Source organism: Lissotriton helveticus, chromosome 1_1 (assembly GCF_964261635.1).
Source record: "Lissotriton helveticus chromosome 1_1, aLisHel1.1, whole genome shotgun sequence".
NCBI lineage: Eukaryota > Metazoa > Chordata > Amphibia > Caudata > Salamandridae > Lissotriton > Lissotriton helveticus.
The window spans coordinates 1,783,922,279-1,783,942,726 of record NC_136057.1 but is presented as its reverse complement, the minus strand read 5'-3'; the positions used below and the strand labels follow the sequence as shown (position 1 = coordinate 1,783,942,726).

Sequence of the window (20,448 nt, the reverse complement as noted above, 5' to 3'; positions counted from 1 at the left end):
ACCGAGTCTTCTGTGTGGTATTTGACTGGTGGTGACACACATGGCTGTGCGATCCTCCTTGGTCCTGGGCTGTGCGCGGCCCTGGGGGAGCCCTTCGACGCGGAGAAGGGCGAGTGTCCACTTCTTGCTTCTGACACTACAGGGGAGGCCGGGTGATTATGTCCTCCGCCAGGATGAGGAAGCAGAAATCGCTGAAAGAGCTCTTCGAGAAAGCCACCTCCTCTCCCGCTACTCTTACTCTTTAGGGCCCGATGGCGACCTTGCAGACCCCGCTGGAGGCCGGAGAAGCCCTCATCACAAAATCGTTCCTGAATGTCTCTCTTTAACACCCTCCGGTCCGACATACAATCTGTGAAGACAGACTTAACGGCGGAAATGCGAGAAATCCGCAGGGAGGTGGATAGTGTGGGTGAGCGTGTTGCCACCCTCGAGACCCGGAGCGACAACGCGTCGTCGGACCTGACCATGATGCAACAAGAGCTCATTAGTTTACAGGATCAGCACTTTGACATGCAGACCCACCTGGAGGACTTAGAAAACAGGTCCCGACGGCACAACATCAGGATCCGGGGGGTGAAGCCGACAGACGATACTAAGGACCTCTTCGCCTTTTCGGAGGGCCTGTTTCGCCACATCCTGGGGGCCCCAGAGTTCACTCCCATTGTCCTGGATAGGGCGCACAGGGTAGGCCCGGCCCGCTCGCCTAACGCTCCCCCAGCTGACATACTTGTCTGCCTGCAGGACTTCAAAACCAAGGAAGCCAACCTGGCCAAGGCACGAATCATGCATCCGGTCTCCTACCAGGGACACTCACCTGTGCTCTATCAGGATCTTGCTCTGATTACACTTCAACGCAGGAGGCAGTTTCGCCCTGTGACGGAGTTTCTTCAACAGCAGAACATCACGTATTCCTGGGGGCATCCATTCCGCCTCATCTTTCGGTACAAGGACAGGCTCCATCAGATACGCTCCCTAACAGACGCTTGTCGGCTGCTGGGCTTGGCGGAGCCACAGACGGACGGGGAGCAGCGGGGCCATGACTCAGAGCCGGAGACTTCGCCCTCGGGGTGGCAGAGGCCCAGGCGGAGACATCGATTCAGGAAACCAAACAACCAGGATATAGCGAAGGGGAGACAGGAGGCCCTCATCTCCGTTGTTGATGCCCTGGCGGGTCTGAGTAGTGATGTGGGGTGACAGCGCTCCGGGTGTCTTCTACCTGTTCTTGATGGTGGCTCTATTTGGTGGTGGGCGGCGGGGAGCCTGAGTCGTCCTTCTTGCCCAAGCTGCGATCCCCGTAATGATGACTTCCTGGACACTCTGGGAAGGAGGACACTGTTACAGGAACATTGGTTTCCTACTTGGACTGGGGTTTTTGATTTTGATTTTGGTTGTGTTGCTTGACTTGTTCATGGGGTTTGGGGTGTTTCTTTATGGGATTGGGTTCCTTCGTCCACCTCTTCCTGTTCTTCCCCCACCGTATTCTGTCCTCCCTCCTGACACTGCCTTACTTTCCCTCCTCTTGACTACACCCATAGATGGGATGCTCTATATCACAGTCCCTTCTTGTCCCACAAATGATTCACGACTCTTTTAAGATCCTTACTCTCAACGTCAAGGGTTTGAATAACCCGACCAAAAGCAAGGCGGTGATAAACTACTTGGAAGAATCCGGGGCAGACATCTGCCTCCTCCAGGAGACTCACCTTCTGTCTAAAGATTATCATAGACTTTGTTCCAAGTACTTCCCCACGCAACTGTTCTCCTCTAACACTTCTAAGTCTGCCGGGGTAGCTATACTGGTCTCCCGTTTATTTTCTGCTAAGGTAATACAGAAGGAAGCAGAGCTAAAGGGTCGGCTTCTTACATACCAATTCTCGGTCGGGGGGTTGACTCTGGTGGTGGGGTCCATTTATGCGCCTAATGAAGGTCAGGCAAAGTTTATACACAACGCTTTGAGAGAGGCAGCCTCCACTTCCGACCGACATTTGCTGCTTGAGGGGGGACCTTAATCTTGTACTCGACAATGACCTGGACCGTTCTTGCCAGAGGACGACGCAGGTGGGTGTTCTCCCGCGGGTGGGAAAGACTCTCATGGGTGACCTGGGGCACTCTGACCTGTGACGGCATTTCCAACCACGTACATGAAGCTACACATTCTACTCTGGGGCACATAAGACATATGCGCGCTTGGATTATTTTCTTAGCTCTACCTCACTCCAGGCCTATGCCACCGACTCTGACATATTGATGGCATCGCTGTCGGATCATTCCCCCGTCCTGGCCACCTTTCGCCTACCATGCTCTACTCGGGCCCGAGGCACTGGAGAATACGTGACACCATCCTGCAGCAGCTCAAAATAACCGAGCAAATCCAGAAGGCCACCTCTGATTTTCTTACTACTAACGCTAACCCCGACACCTCCTTGGCAGTGCAGTGGACAGCCTTGAAGGAGGTTCTGAGGGGGGAATTTATTGCGATCTCCTCTGCTCAAGGAGGAACCATAAACAGGCGGAACTTACGCAGAGGGTGTCGGAGCTCGAACAGTTGCATCAGAGAATGGGTGCTTCCGGCGCGAGGCGGCAATTATGCGTCTAGAGGAAGCAACTTGCAGCCTTGGACCAAGACAGGGCCGAATACGCAGCCCTCCGGCTTCGTCACTCCTTTTACTCCGGGGGCGATAAATGCGGCCGTCTCCTTGCTAATAAACTGCAGGAGCAGCGACAACGCCAGGGAGTGCAGTGCATTCGTAGGCCGGACGGAACCACCGTAGTGGAGGACGGAGGCATAGAGGAAACGTTCCGGGACTATTATGCGGACCTCTACGCTGGTGACCATCTCGACGCTCAGCACAGTGCCGAGTACATTGCTGCGGCTAATATGCCATCCCTGTCCCCGGCACAGGCCGACTTTTTAGATAGACCCATTCAAACAGAAGAGGTCATTTCGGCGATCTCTCGCCTTAAGTTGGGCAAATCACCCGGTCCTGACAGTTACCCGGACGCATTTTATAAATCTATCTGCTCTCAGTTAGCCCCTCTGCTCACGGGCCTTTTTAATACATTTGAACACACAGGCACCATCCCAAGGGAGATGCTGGAGGCGGCCATAGTCGTTATCCCAAAGCCTGGAAAGGATAAGACATCTTGCGGGGCCTACAGACCCATATCACTTTTGAATCTAGATATCAAATTATATACTAGCATACTAGCGGCCCGCCTGGCGCCGTACATGGCCCAAATGGTAGAACCTGATCAAGCCGGGTTTATCCCCCATAGGGAGACTAGCACTAACACCAAACGCATTCTGCACCTGATAAAGAAGGCATCCCGCACCCAGGGCGAATATATGCTCCTGGCAATTGACGCCGAAAAGGCATTTGACAGGGTGCATTGGCCTTATCTGGAAATGGTTCTGATGGCTGCTGGGCTCAGGGAGAAATTCAGAACCCGGATCCTGAACTGCTATCGTCTTCCTATGGCGACGGTTCGTGTCAATGGTCATACGTCCTCCCGCTTCCCTATTAGTAGAGGCACGTGACAGGGGTAACCCCTGTCGCCTCTTCTTTTTGCACTCTACATGGAGCTCCTCACGCGGAGAATTCTACAACATTCAGTCATCACCGGGATTAAGTTTGGGGGTGACGTCCATACTATTAGTCAATATGCGGGCGATATTTTGCTTTCCCTGTCGGAACCGGTCACGGCTCTTCGCACCTTTTTATTGAGCTAGAGGCCTTTGTTAGATGGTCAGGATTTAAAAATTAATGTTGAAAAATCCATGGCGTTGGACCTGTCTCTCTCCCAACACACTCTCGATTTCCTGCGGGAGGAACACCCGGTCCGCTGGGCGGACTCGGCCATACCTTATCTAGGCATCCAATTAGTTCCGACCCTTCCGACCATAGTTGATTTGAACTATTCCCTTCTTCGCACCCGCATACGTGCGGAGCTGCACAGGTGGAAGCACTGTACTATCTCTTGGCTGGGCAGAATCGCAGCCACCAAGATGACGATCCTACCGCAAATTCTGTACATGTTCCATACCCTCCGACTTAAACCACCGATAGGCTGGATTCAACAGACCCAAGCGGAGCTTTCCCGCTTTATCTGGAAAGGTCGCAAAGCACGTTTTCGACATCAGATCGCGGTCCTTCCACCCGAGAGTGGAGGAGTGGGGGTGCCAGACCTTCAAATCTATTATCATGCGGCCCAGAGCCGGTATCTGGTGGAGTGGTAGAGGTTGGAGTCGGAGAAACACTGGCTGTTTCAGGATCAAGCGGTGGCGGGCAGACCCCTACAGGGGCTTCCTTTCCTTCCCAAGTCGCGTCGGCCCCCCAACCTACATGCTTCCTTCATCATTAGCACAGTCATGGAGGCCTGGGACCGCACCAATGTCTCGGCGCAGCTGACCACTTTTCCGTCACCCATGATGTCATTGTTTGATAATCCGGACTTCCGACCGGGCACAGACACGCGTGCATTTCCTGCTTGGCGCTCCTCCCCTTGTAGGTCCCTGGGGCATCTTTTTGATTTAGAGGGCATCATCTCCTTCCCCCAGCTCAAAGATCATTACGGCATTTCCGAAACGGGACAGCTGGAATACCTTCAGCTCTGCCACTTGGCAATGCACCCACAGGTTAGACCGCACGCACACGTTTGCTGACTTCATATGAAAAATGGTTGGTTACCCGCACCTCGGACAAAAAGGTAATTTCGGATCTATATAGGATGCTGCTAGCCTCTACTACACATACACACAATGCAGGACGTGAGCGTTGGGTAAGGGACCTGGGGAGAACCCTCACACACAAGGAGTGGGAGGGTATATATCACAGGGCACGGCATTCAGCTTACCATGCAGGGCTCACCGAAACACTGACAAAAATAGTCACTTATTGGTATTATACGCCGGGAGCGCCTGCGACAGTTTGACTCGCGTCGAAGTGACCTTTGCTGGAGGGGTTGTGGGGAGGTGGGCACTCTAGAACATGTTCTTTGGAGTTGTACTCATCTGTAGCCATACTGGTCCCAGGTGCTTGATGAGGTTGACCTACATTTTGAGATACAACTTCCACGATTCCCCTCCTATATTCTTCTGGGCTTACCTAATCCTCTGATGTATCCTCTCAGGTCCCGGAAAAGTAGGATTTATTTATTTATTTTAATTTTTAAGTTTTCTATAGCGCGAACAAGACCCTTGCGGGTGTCAGAGTGCTTCACAGGCAGGAGGATCGTCATATAACTAACAAGTACAATCAGCTAGTACAAATATGGTGCAAAGTCACGGTTAACACATATATAAAAGAGTGTATGATAAGATTTAAGTAAATTTGGCTAATAGAATTGCTTTCACTTCTTTTTTTAAAAAGGCTACGGATTGGTTGAGCCTTGTTTCAGGGGTAGGGCGTTCCAAATCCTGGGTGCCATTCCTGAGAAGGTATGGATGTATGTCTTCTTCTTGGAGAACCGCTGTGACTTGAGAAGTAAATTGTTAGAGCTCCTGGTGGATCTGTTACCACCAGATAGTACTAGTTTCTCTGCTAGGTATCTCGGGGTTTTTTGATGCAACGCTTTTATGTGTCATCACGGCGATTTTCAAGTGGATTCAGGCCTCAAAAGGGAGCTATTTGAGGGCGTGGAGGTCAGGGAAATGTGGCAGTTTCTTTTGGTGCCGGTGATGAGTCTGGCGGCTGAGTTGATTGATGCTCTAAGGGGAGCGGTGGTAGATCTGGGCAGTCCGCAGAGGGCAACGCTTCCATAGACCACTCTCGGGATAGCTAGAGATTGAACTGCTTGTTTGAAGTCATTAGGCGGGATGAAGTGTTTCAGTTTTCTAAGAGTATTCATTTGGAATTTGGCTCCTTTAGTTGCCGCACTGATGTGCTTCTGCATATTTAGCTTATTATCAAGTGTTATTCCTAGGGATTTAGCAGAATCTATGATGAGCGGTTGGCCTTCGAGTGCTGTGAGGTGCTTCATCCTCTCGCCGATGCTAGCTGTTTGTTTGGGGGGGGCGATTAGTAGAAATTCTGTTTTTAGGGTGTTTAGTTTCAAATGGTTCCTCGCCAGCCATGTCTGTGTATTTTGAAGTGTTAAGTTCAAGGCCATGATGTCTTCAGGTGATTAGACCTTAATGTAAAGTTGTGTATCGTCGGCGTACATGTGGTATTGGATATTTGAAGAATTGAGTAGCTCCGTGAGAGGTTCCATAAACAGATTGAAGATTGTCAGGGAGAGGCAGGATCCCTGAGGGACTCCTAGGGGGACTGGAGCGGGTTTAGATAGAGATTGGTTGATCTTGAATCTTTGGGTTCTGTTTTGGAGGAAGGAAGAGAACCAGTTTAACACCGTTTCTGATAGGCCCATTCTGTGTTCGAGGAAGTCAAGTAGGTTCTCCTGCTTGACCGTGTCGAAGGCTGAAGACAAATCAAGCAGGATTAACAAACAGGCCTTGTTTTGGTCCAGTAGTTGAAGTGCGTCGTCGATTATGTGTATCATGGCTGATCCCGTGCTATGCCCTGATCTGAAGCCTGACTGGAACTGATCGAGCAGGTTGAAGTGATCGATGTGATTACTGAGTTGCATGTGAACACATTTTTCTAGTAGTTTAGCCAAGGTCGAGATGTTGGAGATTGGGCGATAATTGTTCAGGTCTGACGGGTCCGCCGTAGGTTTCTTCACGATGGGGGATACCTGGCCCTCTTTGAGGATGTCTGGAATAGTTCCGAGCAGAAGGGAGCTATTTATGATCCTAGTCCAGAGGGGCACCAGCAATGGAGTGAAGGCTTTTAAGTGGGAAGCTGGTAGAGGGTACGTGAAGTGGTTGGAGGGATTGAGAGAGACAAGCGTTTTCAAGATTTCTTCTTCATTGTAGAAGTCGAAGGCGGTCCAAGCGGCGTTGTTCTTGGGGTCTGGTTTAGCTAAGCAGGTCATGTGAGTGGTCAGTGGGGAATTCATGAGTGAGATGTTAAGAGATACTAGATCCTTGAGCAGGTCTGTCTTTAGTCTTTCTGTCTTTGTTGTGAAGAAGGAAGCGAGTTCCTCGCAGTTGGGTAATGCTTCCGGATTAGTTTGGGGGGAATGTGAGACGCACGTAGATTGAGCTTTAATTATTTCAAACAATCTTTTCGGTCGGTTTTTGGCCTGATCTAGTTGATTGCTTATGAAATCTGCTTTTGATCGTCTGATCTTCTTGAAGTAGGTGTTTCTCGTGCTTCTTAACAGTCTGAGGCGGCTAGCAGATAGAGCGACTCTCCATTGTCTTTCAATTGCTCTCAGTGCTCTCCCATCTTCGCTTAATCTCCCATCATACCAGGGGTTCGTAACTTTTGTGGAGACTCTTTTTAATTGAAGGGGAGCTAAGTTGTCTAGTGCACTCTGCATAGAGTGGAAGTACTGATTAGTCAGAGCATGAACGTCATTTAATGCCTCGGTTGGGGGTGTGAAGAGATGACTGACGGTGGCAAGAGAATCTTGGTTAATGTTATCTAGGTTCCTCTTCCAAATTTTTGTTCTCCTGGGTTGGACAGAGAGTGGTTTGGCTTCTACCTGGATGTGGAATGTGATTATGTGATGGTCGTGATTGCAATTGCTTTAGGGGCGGCTATGCAGAATATTCTGGTCCATTGGAGGTCCATCCAACTCCCCACACGCTCGTGTTGGCTTCAGAGGCTCTGGATGGTGCTGGGTATGGAGAAACTTACACTCACGCTGTCGGGTAGAGGGTCAGAATTCCCCGAGTTATGGCGACCCTTTCTAACACTGCTAGTATCGGAATTCAGGGAGCTGATATGTCCTCGGTACTTACGGCCGTTACGCCTCCCCGACACTCAAATTCCTAGTGGCTCAGCCAAGAAAGCCCGCAGAGCACACCTCTAACTAGTACCTTATTCTTTTCATGTTTCCCCTTTTTTCAACACCCTAGTGGACGAAGGATGGGTGGGTTAGGGAGGGAGTAGGGTGGGTTTGGGTTGGGGAGGTGGGTGGGAGGGGTTAGTTCCCTTTTTGTCTTTATTTTTGTCTTCTTGATGGCCCGCTCCATGCTTATTACCGATGGTAACAATGTAAAGCGACCTTGCTGTCTATATTTGCACCATGTTTGAGGAGCTGAGGGTCCTTGTCATTTGTCTGTTCTATAAACAATAAAAAGATTTAAACCATAAAAGCCCTAGATATCAGGATCGCCACCCCGGCAGATTTAGAGGATCCAGAGGAAAAGAACTGAGTCAGAAAAGCCCGGGACCGAAGTCTGTGACAATCTTTGGCCAGCAAATGCATTTCTTGTAGCAGGAAGACGTCAGCCCCGAGCTCTCCAAGTAATTCAGAATCGCTTGGCGCTTAATGGGATTGTTAAATTCCCTCACATTAAGCACAAGGACTTTCAGACTATGGAGAGGCATCTCCGGTGCTCATCTGCTGTTCTTTTCCACTGCCTCCTTCTGTAACTCCCGGTTCTCCTCTCCTGTACGGATCTGCTGTTCTTTTACACCGCCTCCTTCTCTAACTCCCAGTTCACTTCTCCTGTGCCGATCTGCTGTTCTCTTTCACCCCGCCTCCTTCTTTAACTCTCTGTTCTCATCTCCTGTGCTCATTTGCTGTTCTCTTTCACCCCACTCCCTTCTCTACCTCCCTGTTTTCTTCTGTGCTGTTCTGCTGCTCTCTTCCACCCCACCTCCTTCTTTAACTCCCTGTTCTCTTTTGCTGTGCTGAACTGCTGCTATCACTCTATCTATCGCCGTCACTCTATCTATCTGTCTATCTATCGCCCTCACTCTATCTAGCTATCGCCCTCGCTCTCTCGCCCTCGCTCTCTCGCCCTCACTCTCTCGCCCTCACTCTCTCGCCCTCACTCTCTCGCCCTCACTCTCTCGCCCTCACTCTATCTCTCGCAAAACCGCAGCATCACTCAGAAAAACCACAGCATCATTCAGCAAAGCCACAGCATCACTCAGCAAAGCCACTGCATCACTCAGCAAAACCACAGCATCACTCAGCAAAACCACAGCATCACTCAGCAAAACCACAGCATCACTCAGCAAAACCACAGCATCACTCAGCAATACCACAGCATCACTCAGCAATACCACAGCATCACTCAGCAATACCACAGCATCACTCAGCAATACCACAGCATCACTCAGCAATACCACAGCATCACTCAGCAACACCATAGCATCACTCAGCAATACCACAGCATCACTTAAGGGCACCACAACATCACTATGCACCACCACAGCATCACTGAACGCCACAGCATCACTGAACGCTACAGCATCACTCAGCGCCACCACAGCATCACTCAGCGCCACCATTCAACAACTGGTTCAAATATGTTTTCTCAATGTTTCAAGCTTTATTACAAATGTCACAAAAAGGTGTTAATATTTTACTTCTGTTCTTGTATTTTCATCACAATAAAATACACTGAACATAATCTTCATAAGTTATTTACAAAAGTTTAAGCTATTGCTATTATAAATTACAATAACTTTGATTTAAGTATTAAATATTTAAAAAAACTAAAAGCCATTGTTATTTGTAATAACAATACTTCTAAATCACATAAATACAACACATATTGCATTACAAATGCTATAGGTGTCACATTTGCGCAAGTTGAAACTATTGGCATTATAAATGACAAAACTATTAGTTTAGCTATTTTCAAAACCAACACAGAAATAAAAAAGATTGCCATTTACAATACCAATTGCTCAAAACGCGTAATGCGAGACCTATTGCATTGCAAATGCTTGTTCATCATTGCCACTTACAAGATTACCTTCAAATATGAGAGTTCAGCACATGTGCTGGACAAAAACTCTTGTTTGATTTCATAAGCTAAACTTTCGCTCCATGTATAATAAAAATCTAGCCCACATACATGGTACTTATGAACCCTGACTTGCCTCTTAGTCCACTAATAGAATTGTCATCATGGCGGGGGCAGGAATGTTTCGCAGTTCATATTTAAAAACTCTTTTAATAAATATATCACCAAAGCATGATGCAGTAGCGCACTGTCATTTACTGACTGACATTTTCGAATGAAATGGCCACAAACTTTCCCACTACCATCCAGTTTTACTGATACAAACACTAATGTGTGGAAATCTGGTTTCAGCAAATATTCATCATTTTACATCACCAAGTAATGTATTCTGATTTGTTTTGATCATATTAAAATCCACCTCACTTTAGAATTTCAAAAAAGTGCTTTTCTAACTAATTAAATATATTTTGTAACAATTGTACTGTTTATTTACAAGCTATTTAAATGCTGTGCACACAAAACGACTGCAAGACAGTTCACTTTACAAAATCCTCTAACTTTTGCAGTCAGAAAAATAAAAGTAACAAGCATTTGCAATGCAATTGGTTTCGCATTTGTGAAAGTTAGAGCTATTGGTGTTATAAATTTAAAAAAAATTTTACTTTTGTTTTTTTGTTTGCAGTAAAGTGATCATATTTGCATAGTGCTCTTGTATGGGATAAACCAAAAAATAACAGAGTAGACTATTTAATGGTCACAAAGATAATTAAAAAAAAAAAGAATAACACTGGAAATAAAAGGTGAACACGGGTGCATCATGTCTAGTATTAAAATCATTTTTAAATGTGAAAGGTTCCGTGTCATGGCACATGCAAGTATAAGCAACAGAACCCCGGCCGATCAGCTAGTTTGTAACTTTTGCTTAAAACTGTGTATACATTTGACAAAAAGGGGCATATGCACTAATATGCATATTGAGGCATGAGAGATTGTTTAGCAATAATCAGGGAGTTAAAGTCAAGAATGTAGAACACTACAATTAGCTATGAGATATGGCTGAACCCACATTGAGACTCTAAGAATATAGAGAGGAAGAACTGCATCCTCGACTGATCAAATAGGCTACCAGATACCCTGGTCAGTATAAATTAATAAGGGTAAAATTCGAAACAGAGAAGTAAGTAAAACATGACTGATGAGCTTGAAAGTGACCACTACACTCAGCTAATTACTGTTTTTAATTAGACGCCGAATTGACAAAGGTTTAGAAGAAAATAAGGAAGTTACGAGTAACAAGCAAGTGTGTGATAGCAATGAGAGAGCTAAAAATGCAAGGTAAGGAATTGGTGTGGGGGTGTTATTCAGAGATGAAGAAGCCTAACAAATTTGATACATTAACTAATACTTCTTTATTTTTACAGCGTTTTGATGGCCGTCGCTCTAACTATGCACTGCTACCTCATACCTGTACTATGCGTACTATACATACTATTTTGTATAATAATATTACTCTGTATTATTTACAGCGTGTGGATGGCCTACGCTCCAATTTTGCCTGCTACCTCGTACCTGTACTATACGTTATATGGGTACTATGCTATATACTATATTGGTGCTATGTACATGAACTTGTTGATGACCTACGCTCCAACTATGCCTGCTACCTCATACCTGTACTATACGTTATATTGGTACTATGTTATATACTATATTGGTGCTATGTACATGATCATGTTGATCTACCTCCCTACTATGCCCCCTTGTTCCCCTACCCTCCACCTGCCTTTGTAAAGCGCTCTGTTATCTGCAAAGATCTTGTTCACGCTATATAAAACTCTCTAAATAAATAAAATAAATAAATACTGCAAATAGGGGGCGTGGCCAGCAGAGTAGGCGGCTTTGCTCCGGGCTCTGGGCAGCCACTCCCCACCCAGTGCCATCCTGCCGATCTGAGACCGCTTTGGAGGCCCCCCACCGGACTGCCGTTGCCAGGGGGAACTGAGTAGTGCCCCCATATCTCTTAGCAGCGGCTGATAAACAACATTTCAAGGCGGCACTAGGTGGAGCCACGAGGCCGCGACTCAAGAGGACGGTGGCCCTGGGCTGCGGAGTCTTGGAGGAGCAATCAGCCTGCCGCTGACCTGATTCTGGCTGCACCATGCCGAGCACCTGTTGGAGGTGGGGGCCGCTTCCTGGGACCCTTGATCCCCCCCCCTTGCGATCCAGACGGAGGAAAACAGACCAGACCTGTGGAAGTGCGGCCTTGCGGCAGAGAGTGAAGACGCAGCGGTGGCGCATGGCTGCACCCCTGGGGTCAAGGAATGGCGGCCTCTGTTGTGCTGGGGTATAGATGAGAAGATTGCCCAGACCCGATTTCTGGAAACCTGGAGCTGCAGCACCAGCCTCACAGCGTGGCGCAACATTGAGCCTACCTGTGACGGAGGAGTGTAGGCCCAAACAAGGCCCAGCCTAGAAACCCCGACTGGGAGTGACTCTTCCATGGAGCCCGATCGTTGCCGAGACGGAGGTGAGGTGGGGAGTGAGAGGCTCACCTGGGGCACACTCGGCCTGTGTACCGGCAGGAGCCTGAGGGACAGCTATCAGCCTAGGCTGGACGGAGCCGGCCAATGGTGAGGGCTGTCACCCGTGGGGGGTGAGGGGATCGCCACCTGCACTGGGGCCCCCTTTGTGGTATAAAAGTCACTTTGCTGAGGGATTAGCAGGACCGGCTAGCTTACAGAGCCTTTTGTTAATTAGCTCAGTGAGTTGCCCAATATCCCCTCTCTAATATGCGAAGCGAATGAAGACTGCGTGCCCTCTGACCCTTTTGCTGGAGGTGGGTGACCGGCCGCGGGGGGCACAGATGGGTTCAGTTCCCCCCCCACCGAGGATGAGACTGACTCTAAAGAGCCTAGGGAATATGCTATGGACGACGAGAGGCTTCTTCGCTATAAGGGACAGATAGAAGCCCCAAACTACAGGCTATTCCTCAAGATCATGTGGAATCCTAGTGGATACTGGAAACCACAACTGGCACCCTGGGTCCTAAACTGCCCTAGCGCCCACGTCAACCTCCATGCGTCATATGCGTTGAGAAGTGTTCTGACCCCTGCAGAGGCACGTGGTGCTGGGGCTTCCCCCGCTGCTGCTGACGCAATGGTGAAGACTACCAGAAAATGAGATCCTAAACCCGCAGCCCGACTCAGGAGGACATGGAGGAGTCTAACCCAACAGAGCTCAACAGCTTTTCACAGCGGGACCCTGATGCCAGTCCAACACTACAGGATATATTTCAGGCAATAGCGACCTCCAGGACGGCTTTAGAAACCAAGATAGACACCCTTAGGGAAGTAATGGGGCTCCTGAGGGCAGACTATGGCCGACTGACGGAATGGGTCACCACAACCGAGACTGAGGTAGCGGAGATGAGGTAGACTATCTTCTGCAGCAGACAGGCTGACAGCGTTAGAGGCACAAGTCTGCATACTCGATTTAAGGGCTGAATATACGGAAAATAGGTCCCGCCACAACAACGTGCAAATAATTGGTCTTCCAGAGAAAGTGGAAGCCGGCAATATGGTGGAATACCTGGAGAAATGGAATTTGACTGGGAGTGACTCTTCCATGGAGCCCGATCGCTGCCGAGACGGAGGTGAGGTGGGGAGTGAGAGGCTCAGCTGGGGCACACTCGGCCTGTGTACCGGCAGGAGCCTGAGGGACAGCTATCAGCCTAGGCTGGACGGAGCCGGCCAATGGTGAGGGCTGTCACCCGTGGGGGGTGGGTGGATCGCCGCCTGCACTGGGACCCCTTTGTGGTATTTGTCTCCGCCCAGGTGTGACACTCCAGCAGATAAGTGCTGCCTGGCTGCTGCCGGGACAGCGGTGAGACAACGGGCGCGGGGCTTTGCTGCGGCATCGTGATCGGCCTGCGTGTCGTCAGACGCCCAAGACGCACTTAACAGCAGGCAGTCCTTATTGGGACAGAGAAGATGGGTGGAGAGGCCGTCTCCCACAAGGGGGCCACAGGCAGAGCTGGAGCCTCTACACTGCACTTGCCTATGGCCCGGCTGTGACTTTGGGACTCCCATGTAGGCCACATCCTTGTGCCTATCCTACACTGGAGTAGTAGAGATGTCTGAACTTGCCCTGCTGGGGCGGCTAACACGAGTGAGGGACCCTTGGAGGGATTGACTCCAAAGGGAGGAGATTAGGAGGTGCTGGGATGGCTGGCTGCCTCCAAGATGCATCCACCAGTAAGTCACTTTGCTGAGGGATTGACTCCAAAGGGAGGAGATCTGGAGGTGCTGGGATGGCTGGCTGCCTCCAAGATGCATCCACCAGTAAGTCACTTTGCTGAGGGATTAGCAGGACCGGCTAGCTTACAGAGCCTTTTGTTAATTAGCTCAGTGAGTTGCCCAATATCCCCGCTCTAATATGCGAAGCGAATGAAGACTGCGTGCCTTCTGAACCTTTTGCTGTAGGTGGGTGCCCGGCCGCGGGGGGGGGGGGGGGGCGCAGATGGGTTCCCCCACCTGAGGATGAGACGGACTCTAAAGAGCCTAGGGAATATGCTATGGATGACGAGAAGCTTCTTTGCTATCAGGGACAGATAGAAGCCCCAAACTACAGGCTATTCCTCAAGATCATGTGTAATCCTAGTGGATACTGGAAACCACAACTGGCACCCTGGGTTCTAATCTGCCCTAGCGCCCACGTCAACCTCCATGCGTCATATGCGTTGAGAAGTGTTCTGACCCTTGCGGAGAGGCACGTGGTGCTGGGGCTCCCCCCACTGCTGCTGACGCAATGGTGAAAACTACCATAAAATGAGATCCTAAACCCGCAGCCCCAACTCAGGAGGACATAGAGGAGTGTAACCCAACAGAGCTCAACAGCCTTTAACAGCGGGACCTGATGCCAGGCCAACACTACAGGATATATTTCAGGCAATAGCGACCTCCAGGACGGCTTTAGAAACCAAGATAGACACCCTTAGGGAAGTTATGGGGCTCCTGAGGGCAGACCATGGCCGACTGGCGGAATGGGTCACCACAACCGAGACTGAGGTAGCGGAGATGAGGCAGACTCTATCTTCTGCAGCAGACAGGCTGACAGCGTTAGAGGCACAAGTCTGCATACTCAAATTAAGGGCTGAAGACACGGAAAATAGGTCCCGCCACAACAACTTGCAAATAATTGGTCTTCCAGAGAAAGTGGAAGGCGGCAATATGATGGAATACCCGGAGAAATGGATTCGGGAGGAAGTAGTGGAAGAAGGCCTTTCAGCATACTACACTCTAAAGCAAGCTCAAAGAGTGTGCCTATAAGCACCCCCCCCCCACTTTGTGAGGCCTGCCGAGCCCAGTGAAAGCGAGGTTGCTGTTTTACAAAGATCGGAACCAAGTGCTCCGACAGGCCCGGCAGAAAGGCAGCTGGTGGTCAAAAACAGCACGGTAAGGATATTTCGAGAGTTCTCAAGGGAGGTCCAACGACAACCTCCGTCCTATTTGACAGCGAAGAAAAAATTACACCAAATGAAGATCCAATGTGCAACGCTGTTCTCTGCACGGCTCAGGGTGGTGACTCCGACTGTTGCTCGGTTCTTTAACTCACCACAGGAGGTGCGGGACTGGATTGTTCAACAGGCTCCCCAGAATCCTGATCTGACCGCAAGGGAGCAACATACGAAGAGGAGAGGTTGACAACGCGGAGGGAGGGGCAGGTCGTTGGCAACCGCCTAATGTGCTGAAACATGACAGGAACAAATAAGAGTGGTAGCGGTGGTCACTTCACTGAGCGCCTCTGGAATAGGCGACACATCCTCGTTGACTGGAGACAATGCTAAAGACTCAGACTCTGACCACAGCTCCAGTTACAGGGGGGGAACTAGCCAGAAATTGCCAACAGTAACTCTCAGAACTGCCGACGAGATCATCCGATAACTGTCCTCCACCGAATCCTTTAAGGCGATAATCAGGGGTAGATGCATAGCAACTTTCGTAGGTGTCCGACGTACCACAAAGACAGAGTTGGAGGCAGCGGACCAAGAACTAAACTCGAAAGCCCTGGGCACCCTGAGCTGGGCCAGGCCCTGCTGGATGCCAAAGAGGGGGTGGCCACACAGGTTCAGCAGCTGAGGTGTTTTTATTATAAACAATATATGGAACGGACCCATGAAGAAAGAGACCGAGCAGGATCCCTGCTAGTTTGGCTGGCTAATCCAGCCCAGAGGGGCTCCCCAATCGTAGAAGTTGAGGACGATGACCAGAGGTTCCTAGGGTTCTATGCTACCTTGTATAAGAGTGTGATGAGACAAGGGGCGGAGACAATCGGGACTTCATTATGCCGCTTCCTGACCTGGCCACGGAGGATCTGGGGGCTCCTATAGACATGGGCTAGCCAGAGGAAAAACACCAGGGACAGACAGAATATCTGTAGGGTTTTATACCGCTTATATAGAGGAGCTAGCCCATAGACTGGTTGTCATGTTTGAGGCGGGCGAATCGGAGGGCTCCCTTGCCTGCACCACACTGGAGGCACTAATCGTTCCTTTTCTCAAACCAGGTAAATCCCCTTTGGACTGTAAGGCCTATAGGCCCTTGGTCATGCTTAACCTGGATTTTAAGATACTAAGTAAGATATTAGCAACAAGGCTCCTGCCATTTATGACTGCCCTCATCCACCCGGATCAGGCGGGATATATCCTGAGCCGGAATACGATGCTCAACATAGGCCGCTTCCTGTCAATAACGGAAGCACAGGAGCGAACGAGAGGGGTGGGGACAGTCTTCACTATCAATATAGAAAAGGCCTTCGATAGCCTTGAATGGGGGGTTCTATATGCGGTCATGGAACGTATGCAGGTGGGATGGGTCTAGTTGTTATATATGGATCTCCTGGCATGAGTCTGGACAGGCCACATAATTTCAGAGCTTAATGGGGTGGAGCAGGGTACAAGACGGGTGCACCCTCTCCCCACTACTGTTCACCCTGGCTATGGAGCCACTGCCCAGTCATGCTAGAACAGGCAATAGATACTACGGCATACAAATAGGGGGAAATACTCACCATATAGCATTATATGCTGATGACTTATTGCTGTTCCTGGGAGATACGGAGGGAGCCCTTGAGCTGATGTTCGAATTCAGGGAGATGTCGGGTCTTAGGGTCAACTGGCAGAAGTCTAGGCTTTTTCTGTTGACTGGGGGTAGAGACCCACCAGATGGTCTGGGAAGCCTCCAGTAGGAACCTCGCTGTCAGGGATATCTCGGCGTGAAAATATACCATTATCAATCTGACTCATTAGAAGGGAATATGGGGAAGCTGTACGATCATTGAAGACAGTTTGGATTTCTGTAAAGGCTTACCACTGTCAGTGTCTGGGAGGGTGGCGCTTTGAAAAATGGTGGCACTCCCACGCCTTTTGTACTTCTTCACAGCGTTGCCTATTTGGATGCTGAGGAAATGGTTTACTGAGCTGAACTCCCTTACGACAGCTTTTCTCTGGGACAACGGCCGCAAACGAGTGGCCCTGAAGACGATGCAGAGGCTGACAGGGGGTGGGGGCTTGAGTTCCCTGACTGTTGGACTTGGCTCTTTTCCCGAAATGTTTCGCTTTTCACCCCCCCTATTTTAGGATGTCTTCCCCCATGGTACAGAGTTGTATAGGCCATGGGTGGTGTGAGATGCCTTAGTAATGTTATGCAATGGTGTGCACACTTGTTAACCCCCCATTGTAAGAATGCACCCTGGTGAAATGTCGCTTTTAAAATGGATGCCATGGCTGTGTGTGGTGCCACCTGACTGTGGTGGGTTAGCAGTCTAGATGTTCGGTTCCCAGCCATACCACCTTTTGGAGGGAAAGCCTGGTACCCAGGGTGCTCTACTCCTTCCCCCGGAGCCAGTTAGAACCAGTTTCCCCAGAGGCTTCTAGAAGCTTCTGGCACTGTCTTGTTGGGGTGAGGGGCGTATAAGTAGGGGGGCTGTGCCACCATGTGCTCAGTCAGAGCTTGGACTTGAGAGAGAGGGGACCTGCTGCCAGGGGGTGTCGCCACATGGGCCTGTGTGCTGGCGCCTGAGCCCATCTGCACCCCTCCACTGGCCACAGGGCCAGTGAGAGCCCCCTGCTGGAGTTCAGGCTGCTGTACAGGAGGAGTGCCACGCTACAGAGGAGGATGGTTTCTAGGACCTACCGCCCTGTCCTGATGAGTACCCACTGACTGCTGACCTGGCCTAGCACTGCCTGCCGCTCTCCTGCCCTAGCGCCTCGTGAGTGCTACACCTGGGCGCTGACTGCTCCCTAGCGCCTGGAAGGATGTGAGGAGCGCGACCTGTCGTCCCTGAGGCCCCAGGTGGGACTGAACACATCGCAAGTGCTATATGTGGAGTGCCGGGGGAAGAGAAGCTCTATGGTTGGATTGCCTGTGCCCTCCATGCCTACTGACTAGCGCTTGGTGTGAGCGGCGCTATGTGCTGAACGTCAGGAGAGAGAGGCGCTGTCGTGTGCCCTTGAAGTCGGTAGGGCTGCCTAGCGCCGGTGGGGTGCTAACCTTCAGGACCCTCAGGAGGTGAGGAGTGCTGGTGGCATGCAGAGCGAGGCTGCTATGTGTGGGGGACCTATAGCGCTGCCTGAGGGAGCTAATCCTCTGGGAGGACTGCGGGAGCCTACCCCGCATGATGGCCACCTGTGTACTTTATTTTGCATAGCGGGTGCCCACCCCGCGTGTGCGCTGCCACGTGGTACTTGATTTGTCACAGCGGATGCCCACCCTGCTTAATGGCAGCCCGTGTGCAGATTTGAACCCGGGGGTTTGTATGTTAATCGGGCGGGAGCCTACCCCGCGCTTCGGAGACGGCGATATCACCGCTGCAGCCCGGGGCCTACGATAAAAGAGGAGCCGCTGCGCTGCCAGCCGCGACCCGGAAGGAGTGAGAGTTGCCTGGCGTGGGAGGAGTCAAGGCAGGAAATGAAGGAGAGTCCTTCGCGGGGGCTCCCGTGAGCTGGTGGGAGCCCCCCGCCTGGCGCTGGGTCTGCTTGCCGGTGAGGAGAGGTGAGAAGACAGCGCTGTGAGGTTCCAGGCAGGCAGGGACAGCTGAGGCACATTGTCGGTGCCTTCCCTGCCCGCGAAGACGTCTCCTATGACAGTGCTACATGTACTGCCACATGGGGGACACTGGGAGGGCACCAGAGACTGGGCACAGGCAGGTAAGGGGCAACTAGACTAGGGGACCTTTACAGAGACGGTGAACTCCTCCAGTTAAAAGACTTGAGAGAGGGATTGGACCTTACCACAGCCACTTCTTATTACATAGTGGGGTGGCAGAGGCTGTCTGACAGCAGTGGAGGGCTGGACCCTCAGAACCGACTCATCACAACACTTGCAGATACTCTGGCACAGCGGGAGGCAGACTTAAAGCGATCACATGCCCCTATAGCGTGATGGGTGAGGATGCCCTACATTCACTGACCATGCTGAGGGACCGCCGGACAACTGACTTGGGCACCATTATTGACGACGAGGACTGGGAGAAGATTTTGAGCAGAAACCCCCAAGGTATCGAGGAATGTCCGATTTAGGGTAATTAATTTCTTTATCCTACACAGGGAGTACCTCACCCCGGGGTGTATAAAAAATATGACACTTGATGCCCACTGGGTGGGGAACTCGGAGTTGAGTTGTTCCACATGCTCTGGACATGCCCGACATTACACGATTGCTGGGATGAAGTCACAAAAACAGTGGAGGCAATCATTGAGCGGTCTGTTCCTTGTACGCTGGCCCACTGCCTCCTAAGCCTGGTCCCCCACACCTCCAAAACATGGGTCAACGGCAGGTTCCAGGCCCTGGGCTTTATTCTGGCTAAACAAAAAATAACAAGGCAATGGAAATTACCCAAAGAGCTTCGAGTAAGACTGGAAGAAGGAACTAGAGAGATGGGCGGGAAATGAGGGAAGGGTCTTGCTCAGGAGTGCTCGAAGGGGTGGGGGTCGGCTCAGTTGTGAGGGCCAGGGCCTGGGAGGCACTTGTATTTACCATGAAAGACCCAGAAGCAGAATAAGGGGAATCCACGCCACTGCGGCGGTCTCTTTCTGGGAGTCCAACACTGCACAACCCTGGGGGAGGGGAGTCCAGAGGAGACTCAGGGTAGTCAATAGCCAGCTTGGTGAGCTGGGAGAGATCAAGATTAGAAGAATACCTGGGATTGGAGTAGGAATTATCCTGTTCACGTCTCTAAGGGATGGCAACGATCTGTGGGAGGGGGGGGGTTTGCACAAGAGATGTTATGAACAAATGGTGTTGCTACATACTGTTATACACAATTTTCTTCATCTTTATTCAATACCATGCCAGAAAGAGTCTCCTGACCAATGTATACGCTGCATGAATATTAAGTGCAATAAAAATCTTTTTAATACTGCAAATAACTTGCTACTAAAAAGATCATCTATGTTTCAAGCACATAGGGGATTTCAATACGTTTAGTCAGAATCTGTGATTAGTAGATGACGATAAAACAATGCAGCAAGAGGAATAGACGCAAATATTGAAATGGTGCATTAAATATAAGAAAAAATAAACTCAAGCAGAAATTGCCCTTTACAGTAAAGATGCACTATTTTGCCAGCTATTTACAAAGAGGTGGTACAAAAGGGGGTGGTAATGGACGAAGCATTT

General features: G+C 50.2%; 1 long non-coding RNA gene and 1 pseudogene across 1 annotated transcript in view; one reads left to right on the top strand and one right to left on the bottom strand.

Annotated features, from left to right (window-relative positions):
* Nucleotides 1–20,448, bottom strand: part of LOC144752479 (uncharacterized) — a 307,677-nt gene that overhangs the window by 13,141 nt on the left and 274,088 nt on the right. The gene's annotated exons all lie outside the window — the stretch shown is intronic.
* LOC144765389 (uncharacterized) overlaps nt 13,349–20,448 on the top strand; it is a 46,869-nt pseudogene continuing 39,769 nt past the window's right edge.